The sequence below is a fragment of the Epinephelus fuscoguttatus genome, linkage group LG5 (genome assembly GCF_011397635.1).
Source record: "Epinephelus fuscoguttatus linkage group LG5, E.fuscoguttatus.final_Chr_v1".
In the NCBI taxonomy this organism is placed as follows: Eukaryota; Metazoa; Chordata; class Actinopteri; order Perciformes; family Serranidae; genus Epinephelus; species Epinephelus fuscoguttatus.
Window position 1 is genome coordinate 30,675,915 of NC_064756.1, and position 15,966 is coordinate 30,691,880.

Consider the following 15,966-nt stretch of genomic DNA (forward strand, 5'->3'; position numbering starts at 1 on the left):
GCGTGATGGAAATGACATGTGAAACAGCATCAACCTCTATTGTGACAGATAAATTATACGTCAGCAACCCTTTCTAAACAATAACAATAGTATTAACATGGCAGTAACAATAATTTACTGTGCCTATTGTATGGCCGCTGATCTCATCCTCTGTTCAGGGGGTAAGGAGCTCCCAAACCTCTATGTTTTCCCAATTTGCACACATTTTCTGAGACTGTTCTTCTTCTTCTTTGAGCTAGCTGCTAACTTCTACTAGCTAATTCTTAAATCTCCTGTGATGGATTGTACGCATAACAAATCGTCAAAATGTCACACCCGTGCTGCCCATGAACCCGTTGGACTGGCTGTCCCTGTAATACAGAGCTTATTTCAGCACTGTTAACACTTCCGATGCTGCCTTCAAGGCAAGACAACTCTGTCCCCCCATTCTGAGACCGTACCATTTATACAGAACAGGAAGGAGAATACCAGTGTCAAATTCCTACCTTGAAGAAGCAGTGTAAAAGGGGCTCATGAAACTACTTCATCCATCTGCTCTTTAAGCGTGAGGGACAGGCATACTTGAGAAAAACGGAAAATTGGGCTGCTGGAGTTCATTGCTGGTGGTAACTCAATAATGGCAACTCGCTGATAATATGGTCATATTTAAACATGACCGATAAAGCAGCTGTGATTTTAATCAATCAATCTCGGTAATGAGAACAGGAAGTTAATCCATTGTTATGCATTATTCGTCAGTAAATTAAGGTCTTTGGGGTTAATTAACTAGTGGGCTAAGGACAATGTTAATAATGCAGCACTAATATAGGGCAGGTAATAACACACTTGAGAATGTCCTTCTCAACTCCAGCTTTCAGTTCTTCTCCAAGTAGAGCAGCAGTTATATCCCGACAGTTCTGTTTCTCGACAGTGTCTTCTTCACATTACCACTGCTTCAGGCAGCTCTGCATTAGAGTGCACATTGTTATGATGGCACTTCTCTCTTTGCTTTCACAAAAAGTTATAGACCAACTTATATCAGAAATATCTTTTCCATCCTGAAATAAGTAGAACAGCAATTTACATTTTATTGAAATGTATTGAATGACAGCCCCTTTTGATCATGAGATAAAAGCTTAATCACCTAAAACCAAAACCCAACACCTCTAACCAATTCATTTCCTCATCACTGTCTGGATGGAACAATTCTTATTACTTTGAAATGAACAAAAAGGATGACAACATAATTAGTCATCAGTATAATTACTTTGCTGATGACTATTTCAAAAGCAAAAAGAAAAGGAAATTAATTCCAAATGTTTCAGTCCTACTTTAAGTTCAGCTGCTACAAATACACTTTATCTAATATGTGGCCCAGGAGTCTGTGTGTTTGTACCCCTGCTGAACTGTGTACGCCCAACTTGCCTGTTGACTCGTCAGCTTCGACCTAAAACAAAGTCTAAAAAAAACAACTTATGATGTTTACATCTACAACATGAAACAGCTTAACCACAAATATCATCATGAAAGCACAGAGAATGATGGGCTAACATTAATGATTAAAAACTGATTATATGGTCATAATTTTACTGTTCAATATTTCACCAAAAACATTTTACCAAATGTTTTAGTCCACAGCGTTAAAGTCATGTGCACTGTATGCCTGATCATCAACCCTAACTTTCTTCCATACCATACCATACATGATTACACTATGTTAAGTTAAAGAAGAAAGTACAACTTCATTTTACTTAACAGCACTAGACCACACCCAGAAGACACTTTTTAATTTTTTTTTTTTTTTTTGCCAATTTGGTGACATCTTTGTGAGGGCAAGAGAGGAGATCTGGATAAGGTGCATGCTAATGCAAAATGTAAAGGGGGCCTTTGTGGACACCCTAATCTGGCAGTGAAAATCCCTTGCTTCATATAAATGCTGCACTGACATATTTCCCACAAAGCCAGAGCTTCTTGCTGCATCTCCTGGGGTTCAAAATGACATTCAGCATCTGGTTGGACATATTTACTACTGCATGGGCGAGTAGTCCCCTTTACTTTCCATGGACCCACATCTGACCTAACACACTGCCTACAGCTTCTTTAAAGAACTATACTGGTGCGTTCCCTGATGATTTGTTATCACTGGAGGTTATTCTTGTGTATAACAAACTTGGTGTGCATATGTGCACATGGAGTATGCCTTGGAGAATAAAACTTAAATGGGAGATTACTGTACGTTACCATCTGACCAAAGCATAGTGCTGTATTTTTTATTGAGCGTTTGCATCAGTTTAACGCTGTCAAACTATAAGCCATTGTCTATAAAAGACAGGGACAATCTCACTTAATGACAGGAAGTCCAAATAATGCCAGTATTTTCCTTTAAGCCATATCCCTGCATTAGACTGTTCCTGTTTTTTAATGTGCACCTCCATCCAGCACAGACGGCCTTATCTGCATCCCAGCTCTGTGCTGGCACAGGAAGAGGCTGTTGCTTGACACACAATATTGGACAAGACAGTAACATGGAACATTTAGAGGAGGATGGAGAGGGTACCGTCGCACAAGGCTTGCCAGCTGTGATAATGATGTATAATTTAATTGAAGGCTGTGCTTCTATCCTCCATAGAACTCAAACTGCTCTTCTCTTGTCAATGCATTATTCAGGCTAATGGTGACCCTGAAATAGAAAAAAGCTTCTTATCTCTTTAAAGTTTTATTGCAGAGAGCAAAGAGAGGTAAGGAGGTATATCAAAAGAAAGTGACTAAGAGTGAGGCGGAGAGTCACAGATAAAAAAAAAAAAAAAAGCTCACTGAGATATAGTTCTGTCTGCTGACATGCTTTGTGAATGTGAAGGATTGCCGTTTCTGACCATGACAGCGTCATCTTCCTGGCAACAGCAGAAAAATTCAATTGGGCAGAGACTTGGTGATGTTACTCTATCTTTAGCTGCTGACATTTCCAAGGAAATAATAAAGATTTCCCAAAAAGCAAATGCCTTGGATAGAAAGTTCGGGAAGAAGCTTTACACACTCTCCTCTGTAGTCTACCTCTGTCCTTCTGCTGCATTACAAATATTTACATGAAAAATTTAAACAACAAAACTTGTATCCCATCCTCATCATCAACATGACCACCATCATCATCTCTAGTGAGCAAATGAAAAAGAGAATCAAGAGGGAACGAAACGATAAGGAGCGCGGTAAAACACCCATGCATACATTATTATTCGTGGAGCATCTTCACATGTGAACAAGCGGATATTCCTAACTTGGTTGCAGCCAAGTCGGGGAATGACAGGGTGAAAGGGTCCTGGGCAGTAAAACGCACCCACTTCAATACATCACATTAAGTTGTCATATTTACAGTCTGAAATTCACCCATAAAACACTGTTATTGTAAAGTCTAATTTCCGCTGCAATTAGAAATCAGCTTCATTACAGGACGTGTGACTGGAATGTGGCAATTAAGCTGTGCTGTATGGCAAGTGGGCTGGGGGCTGGAGTGGTGAGGAGAAGGAAGGGCAGTACCCAGTGATGGCACTTTACCAATTTACTGAATCAGTTATTTCACTGCCTCAGCCTGTAATTGCCCACAATAACTAATCTTTCTTCAGATTAACTTTTTTTTTAACCTTATGATAAATCCCTAATTAGGAAGATTAGGAAAGCTAGGTGTTAGAAGTTATTTATATATTTAGCTGCATAATACCAAGATTATTTAACCTGATAATAGTGTTGACTTGTTATTATTGTTATCATTGAGAACTATCAAAGGTAAAATGAGTTTTAACAAATAACACAAATATTATTACTGATAACTAACACATAACATTTTATAGACCATGTTGTAATAGGAATAGGAATTACAGACTTTTGAAGACTTAAAGAAACTAAGTTGTAAAGTGATTTTACATTTTGTGACTCACCTTGTTTAATGATCTGTATGGCAGTTATTTACATTCAGTTACCCTTAAATTGTCTGGCTTTAAAACAAACTTTACATTGGAATGAGTGAAGATCATGGAAGGTAAACAAATTGAGGCTTTATAGTTCAATTTCAACCTGACGAGTAAAATCAACTTTCGCATTTCTAAGAGTGTTTTTTCCCCATTTATCCACAGGGCTGGGGGTCATTTAGAAAAGTAAAATACCTGTGCTATTACTTCAATTGATATAATCCTTCCGCATTTACTGCATTTATTTTTATCAGATGCCACAGGTGTGTAGTACAGCCATGCTTTCAAACATTTGGCATCTCAACATGCTTAAGTGCCAACTCTGTGGTGAAGTTGAGCACAATGTATTTGTGTATTTGACGGACTGTATGGGTTGTAGCTGTGGTAGTGGACCAATCGCATTAAATAGAAGAATGCTTGCAGTGACTGACTGAAAGTACAACTATACAAATGTTATTTTTTTCTAGATCTGGGCACAAAAAGGACTGAATGCAGGTATTGTTTGAATAGAGAAGTTTGATAGTGCTTGGCAGAGGGTTACTTCAGCCGATACCCTGAAGGTATTGAGTACTGATACCCAGGCCTTGTCCTTGATTGTCCACTGTTTTAGGTGAAATTTAAAAAAAAACAAAAAAAAAAAAAAACACACACACAGCAAAACTACAGCTTTTATGAACTCAGGAGACCTTGTGTTGTCAACTGAACATTGTTGTGCTCAGAGTTATTGTGCTGAACTGACCTTCAAAATGGTAACATCAATAAAAAGAGGGGTAAGACAAGCACCATTCAGAGCTCAAGGGTTACACAATAATTTGATGTGAGGTTATTCAAACAGACATAGAGAGCCATAGTTCGGAGACCTAAGAGCAACCAATTGGTGTGTTATCCTTGTCCATGAAAGCTTTTGACATGTCACAGTTGGAAAAGCACAGGTGTAAACCAAAAAAAAAAATGACGTCTGAATTCCATTTAGCTGCTTCAGTTTCAGGGTCTTCATATTGTGTGTGCTGGCTCACTGTCACAGCTTATTGGGACACAAGAACACAGCAATTAATGTGCTTTTCTTATGGCACATCAAAATGTCTGCTGTGAAAAGGACTTTAACCCCAGTGTTCTATTATGATTGGATGAGTCACAAACCAACACCACTAGTAAACTGCTGCCTAATATCTAGAAATATAAGAAATATATATATTGTTTAGAGGAATACTTAATGATATGTTAATGCTATGGTAATTATGCTTTCAGAATTCCCAACATTTGTATGCATGTGTCTTTTTAACATAGATATATGTTGCATATTATGATTTTTTTTTTATTCCTTATAGTAAGACAGAGCAATGCTGTAGCAAAGTCACACATTTTCTTAGCACTGTATTCGATGTGATAACAGCCCCTGATTTTCTAAATTGGGCAGCAATAACATATACCTACTGTTGACTCAATCCTGTTACCACTGTATCTGTAATCTCGCCCACACTTTTCAGCTTGTACACTTTACATTTATCTCTAACAAGGCGTAGGCGAACAAAATTAAGAGAAGTACATTCGAGAAACTGATTCTTCTCAACTAGCAGTGGCATACAGCTTAATGATCTAATTGGATTGAACGAGGAAACAGCAGGCACATTTTCTGCCTCTCCAGCCTTTTTTTTCCCGTCATGATTGAGTAATTATGAGGGAGCAAACTCTACTTCATTATAGATGTATTTGCTGGCTGTCTTGTAAACATTTTGTTTATAAAAAGTCATGTGTTTGGCAGAACTGAAAATGCGGCCTACATTTTTACATTAGCATACATGGGATGCTAAAAACGGTTGTCTCAGTTCTAACGAGTGAAACCAAACCGAGTCACAGTATGTCAGCAAAACGTCACAGGAACAGATAGTGAGTGATTTTCCCCTTGCTCTGTGACAGCCATCACTGTGTTCCCTGCCCCAAGACACAAGTCAAAACATATTAATTGAAAGTAATGACAGTGATTTAATTTTTCTGTCAGGCTGGTGCCTAATTTTCCCCCCATTAGTTTGTATAATATTTCTATCCCCGCAGCCAGTTCTGCCTTCCTGCTAGGACAGGGCATGAGTGGCATGTCGGAGGGTTGGGGATGATATCCATTAATAGTAATTCTACATAAAGAGAAGACTGGCTTGTAAAACACTGTATCAAAATCTTTACCCTAGCAGTAGAAATAACTAAATAAAAGGTTAAATTAAGAAAAACTGCCTTTATATTTCACAGGACAGCCTAAGTGTGAAAGGAGGGGAGTCTTCTGTTGCCTCCAAGTGGTATCTTCTCAAGGATCTGTCTGAAAGACGAAGAGTCAATCGTGGCGATACACAACATTTCAACCTCCACAGATTCAGCCACAAGCTTATTTTATTGAGCCCTAAGTGACCATATTTGGCGGTGGAGCTGATACACTGTAGCGACAGCCTTTCAGACAGCCTCTCAGAAAGCCTCTGTAGTTGATTGTTGGATTTCAAATCAGTATGTGGTTGACAACAAAAGTAAATAAACTTATAACTATTAGGGTAAAAAGTAATATTAATGCTTTAACATGTAACGTGTAATGTGTTACTGCCTTGGAGTCTGTTTAAAACCTGTATGATCATCCAACTGCTTGTGCTTCTCGCCATATTTGACTTGTTTTTAGTGATGTCTCAGCACCTACTTTGAGAGTACAAATTAAAGGCATTACTGCTTAACAATATAAGTCTATCAAAATTAGGGTGGTCACTATTTAAATTGGGTTGAAATGTTGTTTTTGAATTATTTATATCACTTGTAATAAGAGCTGCAAATTCAATTAGAATGAAAGCAACCTGAACAAATGTCGCTTTATGTTTGCTTTATTATTTCTCGTGGTCAGAGCAGCCCTGAATAGCACTCACTAATTGTGCTGTAATGGAGTATGTGCAAACGCAGTGATGGAGTAAGCAATTTGGGCTGTTGATCTGTAGCAGGCTCCAGTATTCCTGTGCGAGTAGGAAGTGGTAATATTAATTCCTTCCCTCCTCTCCTGCTCTATAAATCTGATACTCTCTCACTCCCATCCCAGACAGTCAGATACACTCAGCTGTGGGAGATAGAGGAATGTGAGCAGTATTTCTGTAATAGGTGTTGGTCACTCCTCTTTACCATTACTCTTTCACTGGCTGCCTCAGCAGGCCACTGTTTAGTAAATCAGTTGTTGAGAACATTGCAAAAAATGACCCTGTTTCCAAACCTGGGCTCGTTCACATATCATTTGTCTTCAGAGCTCTGTGCGTACACAGCCAAGCTTCTCTCCACCTGGTACTGTCTTCACATTACCATTTATTGTAGTTTGGTGGGATCGTAATACATCCAATTGGATTTCCCCCCTATTGCCAGGCTTACTTCAATCTCTGCTGCCCCTGATCTGGGCGCCTGTGTGATATTAGTTATGGAGGCTCTCTCTGCAGGGTGGTATGAGAATATAAAGGAACAGTAATTTTCTGGATTCTGGGCGTCGTCAGACATCATGCATAGAAAGTAAGTAAGTGGGTTGTTTCTGGATCACAAGACCTTCAGAACTAGTGCTCCACTCTCTAGAGATGGGATAACAATAAATAATATTCTGTCGCAACCTTCACCATACCACAGCTGGTACACCTGGTGTTAATCCACTGACTACCCACAGTCAGCGTACGTCAGGCTGTGCAAGGATGGCTCAAAGTCAAAGTGAAACACAGTTTGGTCCCAGAAAATCATAAATATACAAGAAGCCTATCTATACAATCTTATAAAATGTTATTTCTTCTCCTCTGTCCCACTGTGTGACACGATAGCATGCCAAGAGATTAGACGTCTCAGGGGTCATAGTGGGAAAACACCTTCTTAGTATGTCATTCATTTCTGTATTGCCCCTTAGTATTTTTATATGAACTGGTTTGGTTTTCAGCCTCGACCATTAAAGAAATTCACTGCTGAAAGGATGGTCTCTTCATAAAACTGGGCTGTCTACGCAGTAGAAAGATGCAAATACTTTTGAAACTGGTGCTACATGAACAGAGAAAACAGAGGAAAAGGGCTGTGGCTTTTGCTTTGCACTGCACCACACCATAGCAATAAACGCTCCTGCTGGTGGGTGACATACGCAAGCCCAGCCACAGGAGAACTGTATGGTGGCTTGATGGTAACAAACTATCTGGAATTACGATAAGCGAATATATATTTCTGAAGACATTTTAGTTGACAGACAGACAACACAGCGACAGAATCTTGGTTTATATCGGATCAACACTGCTTAACATTTGACCTGAGACCTGGTCTCTCAATCCACTTTGCTCTTTTGCTCCACTCATGTACTTGAATGATCCTATTACCTGAGTAAGGAAGTTGTTCTTCAGCCTCCAGTGTGTTCATGGGAAAAGCCGTGGAAGCTACAAAGATCTGTTGTATTTTATTGCTCAGTGCATTTAACGTCCCAGTGAAGATTCTTTTTGCTACCAAAGTATGGTGAAACAATTTGAAGCTTTATATTAGAAAGTTATTTTGTTCCAAACAGGTTTCTGCACAACTACACCACCTAAAACCATTAAAATATTGATTTACTTTTGTTATCAAGGTTAATGCTGATAAATAACTTATCATACTATTTCTGGGTCAATCTATGTGAACAACAACTAACAGTTACAAACCTAATATCTTATTACAAACTACATGTGAATATGCATCATGTGAATTAATAAAAAGTTTCTTAACATCAACCAAACATTTACTTTTGCCTGTCATGTTTCTGCATAATATGATCAGCTCGTCAAGATGCTGTAACAACTTGAGGGGGTGTTAATGTGGATTTTTCCAGTGGGGAACTAATTTTTCAATATTCTGACACTGCATGAGTGCAGGGTTTGTGTCTGTGGTGGTGGGCATTCAAAAACAGGGGAGTATAATCTCTATTTCAAGTAACAGCCATAGAGCCAGCGAAAAACTTGAGCTGCCAGTAAGATGGAGGGAAGTTTAATGTTGCTCATTTACATACACAACATTGTAATGATACAAAGCTAGCTGAAAATCTGCAGAAGTATCATTCATCCCCTGTATGCATTTATGGACAAAAAAAAAATTATGGCGAAGACGTAGTTTCTTCCAACACTAGAATTAAGATAAAAATATTCACAAACGAAAAAACACATGGTCGGTGATAAGTAGTGTTTAACTTTTGATTGAACACTAAATTAAAACCCTCGGCGCACACTGCAGCACAATCAAACAGATGCGCAACTCAGAGCATCAGAAGTGCCTCTGATACCAGACTCAGAGTCGACCGGTGGAACTGGAAAATGCATATTAGGCCTACTAGTCACTACTTATGTTTTTCAAGTGATTTCCCAAATTTGTTGTTGAGTTGTGATATGCCAATTGCTTTTGGCAAATCTGGCACTCTTTTTTCAGGGGGTTGTTGGGGCATATTTTAAAGTGCAACCACACATCCGATGACCTCTTGGACATGTCTGCCAGCTCTGAGTGCGCTCGTTGTCAGTGTCGGACTGGTGGGGGTTAGTGTTGCGTTTAAGGCCTCCCCCAAAAAAACGGGAAAAAAGCGCTGAAGCTTCGAAAAATATTTTTCACAATCGAATCCTGTGCCATTGAACGAAGCTTCGAAGCTTCGAATTTTTTGGGTCAGCCCTAAACAGCACAATACAAGAACCAGCCTTTTGAGGTTTGATAAATTTCTCTGGACGCTGAGATATTTTTTCCACCAGGTCAAATTGTCACAATTGGAGTCTATAATGACTGACATAAATTCAGCTTGACCAGACCTGGTGTTCATTGAAGGACAGTGCAAAATATAAACTTTCCAGCACCACAGAGGGTGGGAGTGTTTGACATTCCCAAGATTGATTTTGGGTGGATGATCAATTCAGTGCATGGTTCAAGTTTCTGGAAGATCAGTGCAGTAGGGGTACATGTTTTATTTTTGGCAAAAAAAATATTGCATAACTCTGATTATTTAACTACTAGGTGACCTCCCTCATTTTGTACAGTTTGATAAAGTTTTAACAACCTACAATTACTGAGTCACAGATTTGTCACACAGTCATGTTTTTATTGGTCTCTCAGTACACGGCTTACATAAAATAAAAGAAAGCTCAGCCATGTTATTTCTAATGAGTGAATAAGATGGTTTACAGCTCTGCATGCTGTGTTCAAACCTCCAGTGTCTTTTCAGCTCTATAAATAGTAACAGTACAGAAAATATCGATAATTTAGCTAACATGGTGCTGTTGCAAATGACACAAGCGTGAAAATCATGATGTTAAATGTGAAAATGGATGCCAATTTACAGTCAATGGAAATTACTGCTGGTGAAAGAAATCCAATGTCACGATGCAGGCGCTCAAATGAAATGTTAAATAGCTATTCCCACCCAATACCTTCTATAGGTAATGACAGAGCCACCGTAAACATTTGTCAACCCTGCACAGATCTTATCTTAATTATGGAAAAAAATTGTATTTCTAAAACATTTCACAAAACCATAATTAAACAAGCAAGGTTACAATTCAGAGTACGGCTGCGAAATGATTTGTTCGTCTGTGCACAGATAGGAATGGAGTCTATGGCCTAATTACACCGAGGGAGGTCACTGCCCTCCATTTCACCAGAGGCCAGTGATAGCTGGGATTTCATACTGTATCTGCTTTTACCCTTGGTTTACAGATTGCTGGTTCATATTTGCACCAAACACATCAAATTTCAACCTTGAACACATTTTACCCATCATTTCAAGTAATGTAAAAATTGGACTGAAAATGCATCTTGTTTCTGAAAGCTCTAGCAGAATAAAACTTCCCCTCTCTCATTCTATCATAGGTTGTTGTTACACTGACAGCAAAAAATACGGAAAATGAAATGACTGAATTTGTAGAATCTATTTCGCTAGAACAATTTATGCACATATGAACTTATTAAAGGAAGAGAAGACCTGGACATCAAAAGAGAAATCCTTTCATTATCCAATAGTTGAGAGAGCGTAACATCAATCTGAGTGCATGGTCCAAGTCATTAAGTTAGAACTTCTGAGTGGTAATGATGCATGTCGGTGAAAAGTGCGTGGACAGGGTACAAGGAGGGTGCAAAAGAGATGCATTTGAAAAAATGTAAAGTAGAGAATGGGTGAAGCAGAACAAGAGCAAAAGCAAAGTGGCAAGGAATCATTAAATAGATCACGGTGGTGACACTGCCTCTTTGAAGACACACACGTCCCACTGAGCGTGAGCCTCGGGTGCTAACAATGCCGATAGGCTGCAGAGAGCATCTTTCAGGCTTCTCACTGAGAACTAGCACTAAGATTAGAGGTTCCTTTAATCCGACAAAGGGGATTAAATGCTACAAGAGAGGCGAGAGGACCGCTCCCACGGAGGGGCTGAGATGAATTATTAACACCTCTCCTCAAGACTGGTGATCTAAGTCTTCAAACCAAATATCACAGTTCTGAGACACTGGTGGCATGTCCTGCCAACCAAACATTCCAGGGTGCATCGTTAAATGTGATTCTGCTCAACACACTTTACCACACAGAGAAGGCAGGGTGTGTGTGTGAGTACATGTGCGTAAAAGGTGGAGGGGGTTAAAAAAACACTAAAAGATAGCAGCACAACAGTAAAAGTGTGATGAAAACCCTGAAAAACCCTATGAAAAACGCCCTAAAGTGTTCACTGTTGGACAGCTGTACATTGGCTACCTTTGAGAAGTTAGACAAAACCATTCAGCGGACATAATTGGTCATCACTTCCTCCAATGCTAAGAAAAACAGGTCAACTTCCTTTGAACACACCTCAGCTGCCACAGTGAGTCATAATTGTAAAGACAAAAGTATACCAGAGGGAGAACATTATATAGAAGTCCAGACTTTAACACAAGTCTAAATATGGTGACACAAAACATCCAAATCCAAATGTGTTTCAAGGCAAGGTCAGGCAGTGATGAGAATGTGTCATCTAAAATTTTGACACTGTCCCACCTAAGATCACCTAAAAATGTCCATCAAATCTTTAATTCATTTCAAGGCATGCTGCCACGATAAAACTCAACATCTCAAACCACAATTTACAAGCACAGATCATAGTTGCCCATCATCACTTACCCCCCTTGTTCCATCTGCCTTTAGTCCTTGCCTGATAGGTGAGTTCGGGACAGCCAGACAGCACCAAGAGAAAAAAAACAAGTTCAAACACAGAAAGAAATCCAGACTTTGCCCTGGAAAACATGTCCAAGAGTTGCTGGCAGCCGAGTCACTTTCACATGGCTGTGTTTCCTCCTAGAGCAGCGCGGCTGTGGCGCATGGTAACCCACGCGTGGGCTGTCATCATCAGTCACGCTGGTGTCAGCAGTGGGTCTCTAGTCCTACCATGCTGCTCTGTGATGCCCCAGCTGGGTGCTGATCTTCACTGATGCTGGAGCTCCGAGTGAAGCCGCATCTCTCCTCTTCTGTAAGCTCTGCCTCACCAGAGCGCACGGGAACCAAACAGGAACACACAGCTTGCCACGCGACAGCACGGCTCAGCTACGCTCGGCACAGTGCATAGGAACTCGCTCTCACTCAAGCTCTCACACACACTTACACACTCCCTCTCTCTCCATCTCTCTCACGCTCACTGCTGCCACCGCTGTTGATGCCGATGCTGCTGCTGCTGCTGAATTATTTCCTGCCCTCCTCACTCTGGGTTTCAGAGGGAATTCATTCCTCTGCGCTCTGTCTTTTGCTTAGAGCTTTACAACGTGGAGGAGACGAGAGGTGGTAGCGCAACCCACCTTCTGCACTCGAGAAAGAATCCTTCAGGGGTGCCTTGGACTGAGGCTGTCTGGTAGTGTAAACCAACAAACAGCCAAGTAGGAGTATCAGGTGAGCAAAGGGGGCAGAGGAAAGACAAGGTCCATCTTTGCAGAGATGCTCTTTATCAGGACGACATTTGCGTAGAGATTGCATCACCCTTGCCAAAGTGAGGGGCCAGGCTTGACTGGGGGCAATGGAGCATGGAGAGAAGGAGAAAGAGAGGGCAGGGAAAAGAGAGTAGGAGATCAAAAAGGAGCATTCTGGTGAGGAAATTGTGAGGTTCTCGTCTCTTGACCCACCCCCTCTGTTGTGACAGCTCATGGTCGAAAAAGTGTACAAAACATTCCCGGACCAGTGAAGGCAAAGTAAAAAAAAATCATTGTGAAGATTTTTTTTGGAATATATATTGAAACTTCATCATTTTAAATATAACATAGTAACAAAAGAGCATATCTAGTACAAATATTTCTTTATACAGCACCTGAGTGCGTATAGTCTAGATTGACATTTGATTGTCGCATTTTGAGCTAAAAATAAATAAATAAATAAAAGTGGGATCAGTCATGGTTTTGGGGCACAAGCGCATTCTTATTCCCAGATCATCAATACTGACATTTTGTAAAGCCCTTGGTGTTTTACAAAGCCGAAAGCGCCCTTTGGCATCTCTATGAGACACACAGGGCTTTTAACTAACTCCACTGTAAACCCATCCACGGCACTATTAGATGCTCAGAGCAACTGATGTAGTATAAAAACCGAGAAAGTCAGTGTACAGTCAGCGGGAGGGATGGAGGTCTGGTGGATGTGCTGTTTTAAAGGAAAATCAGTGCTGTTTTATTGTGAGGTCAATGCAGTTCATCATATCGTTATGTAACTTGTGCCCATCCTGTACTGATATCTCTCAGGTGGCGGATTTATGTCAAATTACGTACTTATTTTAATCCAAAACATTTTGTTTTTTCTAAAACTAACTATTTTGTTGAGTTGTTTTGTTGTCTAAACATAACCACAACCATTTGACAACTGTAACCACGTGTTAACAACAAATTTCACCCAGGGGACAGCTGTTTATCACATACAGACTTTAAAGGGTGCATTGCAACGTCAAAGGGTGCCTTCGGTATCCAAAGGCACGAGAAAGCGTCAGTATTTGACGACCTGGGATAAGAATGTGTTGCGATCTCAGAACCATTCCATGTAAATGGCTATACAAGTTCAGTTCCATTATTCTAAAAAATTTAAACCACATGTTACTCCACTTACCCAATGGTTATCTTTTTTATTAATTGATGTGCAAATTAACTGTTTGGTTGATTAAAAAGTCAAAAATGGTGAAAACTGCATTTCCCATTGCCCAAGGTGAGATCAGTTTTTATTGCCAACAGTCATTATTATCAATTATATAGTACAGCCAAAGGCATCACATCTTCACATCGGAGGCACTGAGTCCAGCGAATATTTGGCATTTTTGCCTGATGAATGACTAACAATTCAGCAACCTTCAGAATAGCTGATGACTCCATTGATCTACTAATGAATTAATCGACTTATCAGCTCTATACTACACAGGGAAAAGAACTATGCCATCATCAAAATTATATGATTTTCATAACTGAAACAAACTACTGTAGCTGTCTCATAACACAACTCTATTACAGTCACTCCTCCAAGTTAATGCCTGTCGCAGTGCTGCTGCTGTTAGCAACCACTGCAAGAAAACTAACTCCATCATAACAGAGCCAACATAAACATGTTAATAAATTAAAAACCTGCCAGGAAAAGCCATGAAATTTGTGAAATTCTGTTTATAGGATGCTCTGTTTATCAAGATACCAGCCACTTTTCTCTGACTAAGCTCCAAGGTCGTTATGCTCCCAAGTTCATAAAACAGGTACTTCACAAGCAGGGAGTATGAACAGGCTGTCTCGTGCACACATGATGGCTTTAATGTCCTAATTACAGCTTCTGAGGAAACCCATGATCAAGTCCATAATTTTTTATACACAGTGCAAATTAATATCTTGAATCTGCACATAATCTTAACTCGTTTCCTACCTGAACCCCCTCCTGCCCCCCACCCTCATTCTCCTATTTCTTCACGCAATCTCGCGCTCCCTTCATAACAACCTGCAACGACACCAGGAACTATAATTAAGCTTTCTGCATGTGAGGATAGAGATGTGTATTTTCTGTAAGACACCAGCAGGAGCATCTGTTGGCAATACACATTTCCGATGACAGATAAACAAGCACGATGTTTGCTTCTCTCTAGGCTATTACACCATAGCTAAAGTACATAATTCTAAAGTATGACAGTCCCCTGTTAATTGAGTTATAAAATTACAAAGCAAATCTGCACTAGACAAGGTAAATTCAAACCCTAATGCTACAATATATCTTGCTGCATGTCTACACCTCTAAGTAGGAGTTTTTCATCAGTAGCCTGGAGCTTTTTGTGTTAAACAGTAATACTCAGAGATTATTCTTTTTGCATATAAAGAGCCTGGTGTGGTACCTTGGGCTCCAAATTTAAATGATGCTGGCAAGGCTAAGCACCAAATAGCTTAGTTGCAAGCAGTTAGTGGAGGACGACCTGAAAATACATGGAGCATGTGGTACAGCTTGTGCTAAATAGTAAGTGGTCTACAGTGACAGCTTGTTACAGTCTGTGTCACATGGCTGTGCTCCTTCATGAGCCACGGGTGTAGAGCAAAGACCTTGAAAACAACAATTGTTGCTATAATGGCAGTAGCTTTGTTGCAACTACCGCACAGCGTTCATTTACACCTTAGAAGGTAAAACTCTTATTCCCACACTGAGCACTAAATTCATCGCACTGCAACATCAAAGAGTCGCAAGAGTTATTTTATGTTTACCAAACCACAGCTAATCTAAAAGCTAGTATGCGTCAGACTCCCTTTCATAAGCAGCTAAATGACACAATAACACATGAATCTCTAGCAGGTATACTCACAATTACGTGGGAGAAAGTTCTGAATACAAAGTTCAGAAACAGAAAAACAGCACAGATGTTCCAAAAACAAACTTGTGCATGTGTCATCAGTGGATAAAAGGGACAGACTTTGATGTCTGCTGCCTCTTGTGTAAAATTAGTTCACACAGACATAAATCTGGTGAAGTGTAGCTGGAATTAGCATTCACAGTGTCTTTGTCTGAGGTCCCCTTGAGCCCATTACACTAACCATTCAAAGTTGTTTTTTT

General features: G+C 39.9%; 1 protein-coding gene across 8 annotated transcripts in view; it reads right to left on the minus strand.

The window, feature by feature from the left end:
* The window catches only part of robo2 (roundabout, axon guidance receptor, homolog 2 (Drosophila)), a 364,614-nt gene that overhangs the window by 290,834 nt on the left and 57,814 nt on the right, over positions 1-15,966 (minus strand). The window lies entirely within an intron of this gene.